Source organism: Sinohyriopsis cumingii, chromosome 11 (genome assembly GCF_028554795.1).
Source record: "Sinohyriopsis cumingii isolate HCF-2022 chromosome 11, ASM2855479v2, whole genome shotgun sequence".
NCBI lineage: Eukaryota > Metazoa > Mollusca > Bivalvia > Unionida > Unionidae > Sinohyriopsis > Sinohyriopsis cumingii.
The window spans coordinates 71479140-71491491 of NC_142971.1; the positions used below are offsets into that span (position 1 = coordinate 71479140).

At 34.3% G+C, this 12352-nt stretch overlaps 1 protein-coding gene across 1 annotated transcript in view; it reads left to right on the forward strand.

Moving 5' to 3' along the window:
* LOC149788696 (enoyl-CoA hydratase domain-containing protein 2, mitochondrial-like) overlaps nt 1-12352 on the forward strand; it is a 104005-nt gene that overhangs the window by 80186 nt on the left and 11467 nt on the right. The gene's annotated exons all lie outside the window — the stretch shown is intronic.

A 12352-nucleotide genomic window follows, 5' to 3' on the forward strand; every position in this document is an offset into this window, starting at 1 on the left:
CATTCATGATATAATAATATTTATGGATTTATATTGAGGACCTTTAACGTGGCCGAATTTACTTCAGGTTGATCCTGGTAGAGAATTTTTAGGTGCGGTTTCATTTTTAATGAAACAAAATAACGTTAATATATGGCGTGGACATACTGGAATTCATCGAGATCAAGCAATTTTTGAGCGATTTAATTAAACACTAGCTGAGCGATTATTCGGGTATCAGTATGCGAGGGAATTTATCATCGATGAAAGATCTCAAATGGGTAGAAAGATTACCAAATGTAATTAACGCGATAAATAATGAGATAACACGAACAATGAAAATGAGACCAGCAATTGCAATTACAAAAAAGATTATACCAATAGTAAGGCGTGATTTTTCAACTAGGCCGGTATTAGGCAGTATCATTGTGAGATATTTATACAAACCAGTTGAGGCTGAAGGTGGCAGAAAAAGAGCAACTGACCCCGTTTGGAGCGTTACATCACATAAAATATCTACGGTGGCAAGGTCATCGGGAAGACCAGCAATTTATATTCTTGATTCGTTTGCTCCACAACGTGGATTTACTCGCGAAGAATTACAAGTAATTCCCGCGGATACTCAGTTACCACCTAAATCACTGAAATAACACGTCTGTTACATTCTAAGCACGCCAATGTGACATTTTCTCGTGTATGACCGAAATTATTATTTTTTCTGTCGACGGTAAATTGTCGAGGATCATTTTTCTGATATTTCTATGACATCATGCAATTACAAATCGCACAGTGATTGTTGTTTCTTTAGCAACATTACATCATCAACATCTAGGTCAAATTCACGATTATTTTTTCTGTCACTTTGTTTATAGCTGGATAATTTTTTCTTAATTATGTCGTCGAATGTTTCGTCGCTAATTATTACCGAATCTAAAACTATTCGTCGTAATTGAGATAATTTTCTAACTCTAGATTTGGCTAAATAAACTAAATTTAACCATTCGATGCGATCATCAACAATCCAAACAATTATATTTGAAATAGTTAATCCCTGTGATGAATGAACTGTCATAGCATATCCTAATTTCTACGGTGATTTTTCTGCATTTAACGCTTCTTCGATGAGATTGATATCAATGGCGACAATATCATTTAATACTAAAACTTTTTTTTCCTTTCCCTGGTACGTCAACGCCAATATTTTGTCGTCTAGTATCTACTGGTCAATAACATAACAGCACAGGTAATAATGGAAATTGTTTGCGTTGTAGTTGAAATAATTCCCGTTGAAGACGATCACGAACTATTTTTCTACTTGCAACTATCAGATGATCTGGTCTCCATAAATTTAAGAAATTTTTCATTGATGTTTCACTAATTAGTTCTCTCATTACACTACACTGAATTTTATTCGGTTGTAATCAAATTAATTTTTTTAATTCAGTCAACGTAGCATCAAGAGATCTATAATTGGTATCAACTTTTTCATAATAATCAACAAAATTCTTCAACCAACCATGAGGAGATTCAGCGTCAATTGGATTTGGTTGTCCAAGATCGCCACACATTATCACAGCTGTATTTTTCGACAATAACCAATGGAGAAATAATTTTAACGTTTTTAACTGAATAGCACAAATTTCATTGAAAATAGTAACTTTATTAACATATTTTTCTCCCATTCGCGAAGAAGTCCATGTGCCACCGCTATATTTGAAAAAACTGGTAAGTACAAGAATTAACTCCTCGTTGCTTCATTTCTTTCGCTAATCTGTGTGTTGGCGTTAACACAATCAAGTCGGAATTTTTAAATAATTCAATTACTAGAGTTGTTTTACCTGAACTACCAGGCCCATTTATATACACACATTTATGTCTTGATATTGGATCATACACACACGGCGACGAAGAAATTTCTGATATTGTGCCACGATGATATTCATCACTATCTGCGACGTCGGTGGATTCACAATAACCAAGAATATTCTCATTTTTTATTCTCCAAGTGCCCCATGCACCATCGCTGATTAGATTTTCCAACAACGAGTAATATTTATTGTCGATGTAGAATGAATCAGTAGCTACTCTAACTGCGTAATTGGGAAATTTATTTATCATTGAAAGTAAATTTATACTCACATATGCAAGCATCAATGATCTTAAATGAGTATATTGTGGTGACTCTCCCTCAATGTAACTAACAACAGTACCTAATTTTGTTCCGTTATTTAGGTAAATATTCTCTCGATTACAAAATATATTTTTCTCGGTTGTATCAGCAGTTGTAAAATCTAATTCAACATCATCCATGATTAATCTAGAATGATGTCGCTGATGATGATACGCGCCACCTTGAGTAAATTTTCCGATTATTTTTCTGCCTAAATCTTTTGCTCTTTTTTCGTCATGATCAGTTGGCAACCAGACATTTGTTTGTTTTTTATACAAAATAATTGCTTCACTGACTATCAACGACGTCAACATCGCTGAATCTAGCATATATCACAACAATGCCGTGTGAACCCAACGTCGCTCTGAAAAATGTCTACCAAACCAAACATAGCAGATTTTGTGAAGATTTTCAGCAAATTCAAATGATACAACAAGAGCAAATCCGGTTAAAGGAAAATCTGGCAGAGGACCATTAATTGATACACGCGTCATTTCGCTACTTGGATGTCCAAATTGAGCAAAATATTTGGCACATTCGCCTAATCCTATAAAACTTCCAGGATAACATGCGGCCATGTCAATGGATATCATATTATTATGATCATATTTAGTGTTCCATAATCTGCTGTGTCCATATTCGACACAACTGGCCTGAATATCTTTGAGAAACTCACTTCAAGTTGGCTTCCAACAACTTTTTCCCTAGCAGCGTGAGCAGCAACAGATGAAACAGTAAAACAATTAACTAATAATTGTTCAGAATTTACTGAGTATTTTTCTGCTAATTCTCTCATTGAACCATGTAGTAATCTATTTCTATACACGTTGCCGTTAGGTCATACAAACCGATCATATTTATCTTCGCTGCGAAATAACTACACTGACACCGGATCGGATTTACTTATTTTATGAATAAAATTAAACATGTTTTCGGGATAAAACTTAACAACATGATCTCGTGGAAATATTGTTACCGCGGATGTCCAAGCGTGTGAGTTATGATCAACAATTGTAATTGGTGCTCCTCGAGATTTATATGCTGATTCATATAAAATTTCTCCCGATAATGTTTTCACCGTTATTGGAAATTTTGATTTACTCAACAACGCAGCAACATCATTTATTGATGCACCATCAACAACTGATTTTGCCCAATTATTTATTTTTGTTAACCTCAAATCGGTCAGACCAAATCCACATTTTGTATTTTTTAAATGTTCCATTACTCGCTCAACTACACAGTTTATACTTTCATCAAGGTTTGATTTTTAACATCTGGTTTATTATTTAATGAATAAATTCCATAAACAACAGCAGTTACCGGATAGGATCTAGCATAGCATGGTTTATCTATGCCTATTAATAATCCAGGTTGACTACTTGAAGATAAAATAACATTTTTCTTTCCTCTGATTATAGAATCACGTTTATCACGAATAACCCAAACTTCATCGGACATTTATGTGATAAATTTGATTCCAAATATGAATTTTTCATTGCGGTGATTGGCGACAATATAATCGATTATTTTTTTTTGCTCTTGCATCGGTCATGGTACCATCGATTGAATTGGTTTTCCAAGTTGACCAAGTATGAACCGCTCCATCATCAAAAAACTCTTTCTTTGCTTTATCAGCATCAGGTATATCATATTCAGCTTCATCAAGGTCAAATAAATTCATATTATATTTTAGACAAATTTCTAATACAATAATGAATTGATGCAATTGACTATTGGTTGGTTTGTTGACTTGTTGCAATAAATCATGCAAAAGTGAATTCTGCGGCGAACATATGCAGGCTGTTTGTGTGGGTAATTATGGACTGATTAGATGTATAAAATGCAACATTGGAATTCGAGGAAAAACTCGTCTGTGCATAAATTTGCGACAGAAAACGCTATCGAGAACTTAAGCGACATTATGATAAAAAATCCATTGATGATAGAATTATCAAATGCGATGAGAATTATCTAAATAGGTTTTCAAGCAAACTTTGATTTAGATAAATAATAGTTAGTAAATAAATTCCATATTCGGGAAGCATCCAATCATTGATAACTACAAAGCATCGTGCGACGGCGTTGTCAGACACAGCAAATCAAAAAAACCAGTTGGTAACGTCACCGTATTTGGTTATGTTAAATTTAATTCCGGAAAAAAATGTATTGCTGTCATCGATTTGTATATGAATGTTTCAACGAACTAATAAAAGATAATCTCATAATTGACCACGTTGACGGAAATAAACTGAACAATAAATTATCTAATCTGAGGGCAATTATTCAGAGTGAAAATTGTAAATCAGGAAATACCGGTGGACGTAGAGAATCTAAGGTGGTAAAATCAATAAACGTGGAAACCGATGAGATGATATTTCAGTCAATGAAATCTGCTGCAACATATTTTGGTATTAATTCAGCCTCAGTGTGACATGTTCCAGAAAAAAATAACTAAATCATCATTTTCATACAAATTTGGTGTCTGGATCGAATTTTGTTATATTCCTCTGATATTAGATAACTAAATTTACATTAAAATTACTTTTAGAAATACAATATTTACTATAATGAATGAAGAAAATACCAACAATGTGATTGACGCAATTGAAGAATTGAAAAAGAAAAAAAATAAAATTGTCAGATGATTTAGATACCGTAAAGATCATCGCTGACTTTGAGACATTAGCACAAAACAAACACGAGGGTAGATACGTTCTACCTGCTGAATATAAATTTATAAAGAAAATTCAGTCATCGATGTATCAGTCGCTGGCATCCATTAGCGAAGCACAAATTAAAGATTTTGTTGCGTTATCTAATGCTGTTGAGGTGATCAGATCAAAATTGTCTGACGAATATGAATCAAGAAAAATAATTAATACTCACACGAGACAATTAAGAAAAATGGTAAATGAGAATTTTTAAAAAATGTAAGAATTTAAAAAAATGATGTTTTTGTTCATTTTTGCCGTTTTTTCTATTTTTGGGGATTTTTTACGTCGAGAGGTTAAGATTTTACTAGCAAATTAATACTTAACATCTCCCCATGTAGATCAAGTAAATTTCCGGACTGATCAGTTAATCTGAAATTAATTCTTGATAACAAACTATTGTGACACCGTAAATAAATCGGATTAATCGGTTCTTGTATAATTAAGCATCCAGGAGGTTCTTTTGGCGAAAATGAGTAGAGAATAAATCCTTGTTGAACCTGATTTGACACCGACACGTCTGCGCTATAACTATTTTTGACGATGTCACAATTAAGATTAACTGTGACGACGTTTGTTATATTTACGACACCTGGTGAAATATGTCGTCCGCACCCAGATTGATCATTATCATGTCCAGGTATAGCTGGTGGTGGTAATGATTTTCTCCACGCAGCCAGTAATTCAGAAAATAATTCATCAATGGCATCGCTGACAGATTTTCTTAATTCAGGTGCGTTATAACCAGAAAATTTATAATTTGGCAACGTCGCTTCCGTCAGCTTATATTCGGTTAAAAAATTTTGTTTATTTGCTGATTTATCATCAATTATTGCCTGAATTATTTGTGTGAATATATTCCATATCAAATGTGATCTTATTCAGCATTTCCACATGCTAGATAATCTCGCTACATGAACCTGATACATTAAAAATACACTCCTGAAATTGATTCCATAGTAGTTGTAGTTGTTCTTTATGTTTTTGGTTAATTTCTTCAAAATATTCAGCAATTTTATTTATTGCAATAGATAATCTTTCATAACGATCTTTATAATGAGGTATAGGTGCATTGCTGTAAAAAAATGCACGTTAATTTTTTTCAGTACGTGTATGTTCCAAAGTAATTATATCCATTATGTATCCTGGAACAAAATCATGATAATTTTTTCTGTCAGTTATATAATCAGAATTTTTAGGTTTGGTAGCGCTATTGGATTTACTGGCTCAATCTCAGGCCAACCTAGAACGGTTCTTATTGTGGACTGATAAATGTCGACGACTTATGGTGATGTTATCTCGATAATCGAAGTTAACGTCGGTTTGTGTGCGGATATTTTTATTCCAGGTTCTTTATCTCCGGTTATATTTTTTATTCTACATAATGAATCATTACTAATTTCTTTGACTTGATAACTACCTGTTGGTAATCCAACAACTGTCCAATCCGGAGTACCTTCTGGTTTATTTTTATTAGCAAAAACAAATAAATTATTTGATAATAAACTACCAAATGATTTAGATCTAATATTGGGCCAGCTATGATAAACTCGCAATTGTGATAACATAATCTCGTCGAAGGAAATTGCTATTGAAAAATTAAGATTAAATTCTGGATTAGTCGAGCTTGCCGAGATCATCATTGTTCTGCGTGGGGTTGTGTGTTTGTCGCAATCTGTTGCAGCTCCGACATTATTAATATTCGTAGCTTTAATATCTGCCTGATCATAAATTTTTATCATCATCAAAAATTCAAAATCAGATATATTTCCATCATTGAGACTTTCGGACAGCAACGAAGATAATTTTGTGTACGCGGTCGTTGCCGTGTGTAGTTTAAGCACATACGAGGATAATTTTTCATTTGTGCACGAACACAATTTCTTTGCAATAATATTAAGGACGCCTGCGATTGTCGTTGCCGCGGAAATACAGATTGTAACAGCGACTGGTGCCATCATTGTTACCGCGGATAATATTATTCTGGCGCCAGCAACTGTTGCTGATACCGAATAAACAACGTCAATGATAACTAATCGTCGTTGATATTTTTTATTTTTGCCATGGTTACATCGATGATATTTTTCAACGAATCTTGCCACGCACGTGCCTGATTGTACCTGTACTTGGACGCGTTGCTCATATTTTATTTTACCAAGCAATAATAATTGAGGCGACTCGGTGATGAATTCCATGCAGCACCAGCATGATGTTGGTGTTAATGTAGATTTTTCAGGTGGTTCTAGCGTAAATATTTCTTCAGCATCCTCATTTAGTAAAATATTTAAAAATCCAATAAATATATCGCTGGGATTTCTCCAGTTGTATCTCTTAGTAATTATTCTATATCTTGTTGAAGAGAAAATATTTAATCTGTACATGCCAGTAATCTTCGCGGTGTATTTGAAATTATTATTTTCTGGTGTCCATGCTAACAATCCCGACGCAATCACAAATATAGTACTGACATCCGATGATAACATTGTTGGTGGAATATTAATAAAGCTAGTTTTCATGATAAGTTCAGGAATTAATTTTCCAGCATTTACAAATAGGTCGATGCTGGCCTTAATATCAGCGAGTCTTTTGCTAATATTAACAATATCTTCATCATATTTTTCTTTATCAATTTTTAAGGGTATTATGCGGGTACATGTAAATCTGTTAATATCATCAACAGCTTTTTTAATATCCTCGCCAGCTTTTCTGACAGTTTCTTGCAAACCAGTAAAATAATTCACGTGTGCGCCATACTCGGTTCGTCTAATTATATCAGCTAATTTGATATTACTTGTTTGTAATTTACCATGTTGATCCTGAAAAATAACAACCTCGTCAGGATCTATTCCTGATATTGCTAATAAATTATTAAGGTCGTCTTTTGTTGCATACTTTGACAAATCAACGTCAGGTCTTTTTTTTAACATTCGCGATAACAGAGATCTTTCATAAATATCAACCATTATTTTATCACGAATGATTTGATTTATTAGACGTGTAATCAAGTATAGCTTTATGATATGGTTTAGTTGACGTTGATATTGCATCAAGAACATTAATTGCTTCACTGCTACATATCGGTGGATCGGTTAACTTCTGCGTCGGTAACGTTGAATACCAAATTGGAACATTTAATTGTCTTGCATAATTTAGAAACTCTCACGGTGGCGCTAACCCGTACGAGTCAAAATAAATAATTTCACGTGGATTCATTGCATAAGATACCCAGTGTGTTCCTGGACCAATACTGTCATCGAGATTTATAATTCCAGTTTCGTTAGAATTTGGTTTAGCTGGTAATTTATCTCGCATAAATACACTGCTTTTTGCAATTAATGCTGGTATTAACCCAGCTAAAAGTGGGGGAAAACCACCAACTTTAATCATATCTTTGATGGCGCTCGGAGAAAGATTAATTTGAACACCAGTATTCGCTGATTTAGCTTTAGTAAAATTTTTATGCTGAGTTTTAGTTAGTGCCAATTTATTTGGGCCACCTTGAATTTGTTGTATTTGATTGAAGCTTTTTACCTGACCGGGAGTCAGAGTCACACTAACATGATCGTATGGCATTATAATTGTATGATTGATTTAAATTAATATTCACATTTTTTCAACTGGTGCGTCAATGACTTTCATTCGCCCGCTAATACCCTCGAGGATCATAGTTCTATCGCTAAGTATAACTGCAGTTGCTTTAAATCTATCATTACCTGCATTAGTTAGTCTGCATTTGAAATGTATATCAACGACAGATTGTTTTCTACTGGTGCGTCAATGACTCTCATTTGCCTGCTAATACCCTCGAGGATCATATTTATATCACTAAGTATAACTGCAGTTGCTTTAAATCTGCATTTGAAATGTATATCAACGACAGATTGTTTTACCAAATCGAGATGTTCTAATGAAAAATAATAAATTGGATAAAAAATTTAAAATCTGAGATATTTGCAAGCCAGTATCAGTATTTTGATCTCACCCCATAAAACTTAACAACCGATGATATGCACGAGCCACTGAATTAGCTTCAAGATTTATCGATATTTCCTTGGATGGTTCTTGTTGTCCATTTATTCGTAACGATATTTCACTGGCATTAAAATGATCAAATATCATATGACTACATTTTTGATGATATCTACTATCATTTTGAAGAACAATAAAGATATGTCTAGGTGCAGAAATGCCTTGCTGCGATGCCATGTGCCAAGTAAAATTACCATTGATGTTGCTAGATATGGTATCAGTGATTGTTGTCAACCACAACATTAATGATTTACCACCTTGATCCATAAAGGAAAGTAATTTTTGTTCCTCAGATATTGATGGAGTAATCGCTGGCATCTACAGGGTGAGTTTAGATAGTACTACTTTGCCATTAATAGCATCATCAGCATTACCAACAACACCCTCTCGCCAGATGGCATCATTGCTGTTGCCTTTTTGATAAAAAAACAATTGTGTGTTTGGCTCCAGAAATTACCTTCTTGAAATTTCTGCAAAATCCAAATATGTGAGATAATGGAATTGCACATGAAAATCTTCTACGAGTACCTGATAACATATTTTTACGTGTAGCAAATCCTAGATTATGATTAGCATTAACACTTATAAGCATATCCTCGAGTTCAGCATCAACAGGAGGAGCAGCACGATTTACTGGTCGTCTAAAAGTATACTGTATATGATCAGCGTGATTAGTATTATCCTTAGCAAACATCATACCTGGGCCAGCTGATCTAATAAAATCATCTGAGTATCTAACTAGGCCTAAAATTGTCGTAGTAAGATCAACATTATCATTGATTGATACAATTTCTTTTCCATCAATCATGTATGTGGTGCTCTTAAACAACGCCATAATACCATTATTGACAAATCCTACTTTGTAATTTACTCCGTATTCGGTATTATCAATTTTTATAATTTCGCCTGTAACCTCAATAAACGCCTCACATGGCAAAAAATACCTGGTTGTATTATGAACCTGAATTTCAACTCGATTATCACTATTTGGTGTTACTGCGTCATACGAATTATGTTGATAATCACGTACCGACGTATCTTTACTTATGGATTCATCCATGTCAAATGCCTCATTAGATGTCCACGCAAACATTTTATTATAAAGATTATCTTCTAAAACGAAGACCACTTCCCGATATCGCACTAGTATTTATCATTTGATCGGCTTCCTGATTCACCAATTCTGTTAGTTTTTTATTGGCTTCCTGATCCACTAATTCTGCTAGGTTTTCATTTGCTGCACCATTTATTACCTTACTGACGTCGCTAGGCATCACCATTGTGCTGGGCAATTTAAACGGAGCAGCGCTGAGTTGATTTTTTCTTCTTATTAAATTTGTTATTCTATCTTTGACGGCGCTAAAAGCCTTACTGGCAATATCACTAGCAGTAGCAGCGGCTTTATCGCAAACAAAACTTACAGCTTTCATTGATAATTGTTTTGCAACAGATCTGGCTTTAGGAGCTACTCTTGTGATGAAACCCTTAACAACATCACCAAGTCCATTTCCGTAAGTAAATCTGTACATGGGCAACCGAGCATTTACTACTTGAACTTGCACAGGTTTACGATGATGTTTGTGAATGATCATTTTATTTAATTAATTATTTATTTAACAACTATTCACTGTAATCGTCGATAATTTCATCGATGAGATTTCTATAAATGTGAACATCCATGACACCACCGCGAAATAATCGCCGACAAATATCAGTTGCCTCGTTAATTATTTCCGATGAATTATTTCGAGTTCATTTTCCCCCAATAAGAACTTCTAATCGTGATACATCATTAACAACACTATCAGGGCAGACAGAATTATAACCGCTACCGATAGCATCAAGATCATTTTCCTTCTCTGGTACATCCTGAGGTTCTTCTTGAGGTTGTTCTTGGGGTTGTTCTTGGAGTTCTTTTTCAGTAAGCAGTTCTCGAGGATGTCGTCCTCTGAAAAATTTATCCCTTAAAAATGCTGAAGATCTTATTTTTGTTACTCTTTTGAAAAAAATTTTATACTCTGGATCATTAGGATTAGGTTTTTTAATCCCCGTAGCAGCAGAATATACTGAGGGAAACCACCTAGATTTTTTCATTTGTTCTACATATTCTGGTTTTAGATACCTCTCTTTTTCATAATAACCAAATGCAGCAATTGTATCCATATTTTTTTGATCTTTAATGGCATCAAGAGTATTGTCGGTAAATATTATATCTGGTGTTTCAGGTGTGGATTGTTGCTGAGTAAAAAAATTGTTTTCGCTGTATTTGCACAGGTGGAGCTTGTTGTCTTGGTAATGTAGAAGATCGAGGTTGCTGTAATTGCACAGGTGGAGGTTGTTGTATCGATAATGTAGAAGGTTGTGATTCGTAATAATATACCTTATTAACAAAATCAATAAATCTAGGATTGGATTTACTGACCCGATTAACATCATGATACACATAAAATATCCATCTTAACCATTTTTCACGATCTACGGATTTATCAGCATATTCAGGTTTTAAAACCTGTTCTCGTTGATGATATGTTATAGTAATTTTAGCTAGGTCATCAATATTTTTAGCCTTTTTTATAAAGCGGATGCTATCTTCGGTAAATTTTTCAATTGCAGCAACCCTAGCACCGGCTTGTTCTGTATCATCATCATCAATTATATCTGTGTCGTCTTCAGGTATTTCTTCAGCATCAGCTTGAGGTTTACGTCCAATCTTAGGTTTATATTTAATTTTAGATTTAAGTTTAGGTTTAAGTTTAGATTTAGGTTGAGCTACAGGTACAAGTTGAACTCCAGGTGCAGGTACAGGTGCAGGCTGAGGTTGAGTTTGTTCCTCAGTTTGTTTTAATACTGGAAGAATACCTCGCTTTCTAACATCAGGGTCTTCAACATCTCCAAGTAGGATTTTTTCAGTAGTTTTAGTGACGGGTTTGAATAATAATTCAGTCGACTCAGTAAATCCTTGTTTTGCCTCTTCAAATGCTCGTATTTTTCGTTTGACAGATTCTCTCACAGGAAGATATTTTTTTTATTGCCTTTAATCGTTCTCGTGCTAGTCTAGCAGAATGTGGTTCTCCGATATATGCCATTATTAATATACCAATAATTTCCATTTATAATAATAAAAGAATTACAGATCAGTCTCGACCAAATATTTTAAAATTTTGTCACGTATAGCAGCAGGGAGGGCAAGTACCTATGTGATGCCTTATACAATGGCTGAGGCAAAAATAATGTCCCATAGAAGCTTTGATTTTGAAAATAGAGGTTTCTAAAAAAGATTATTTCATAGGAGCCTTCAATCGAAGGAACAAACCTGATCTGTTCGCCCTCCCTGCTGCTCTGGCGTTGATGTGTGACCTCAGGGTCATGGAGGAGTCAGCCATAATGGGCATTTTCTGCAGGAGATTTGGTATGAACAGTTATCCAGATCTTGGTTATCATAGGCTAATGTTCAGGTGAA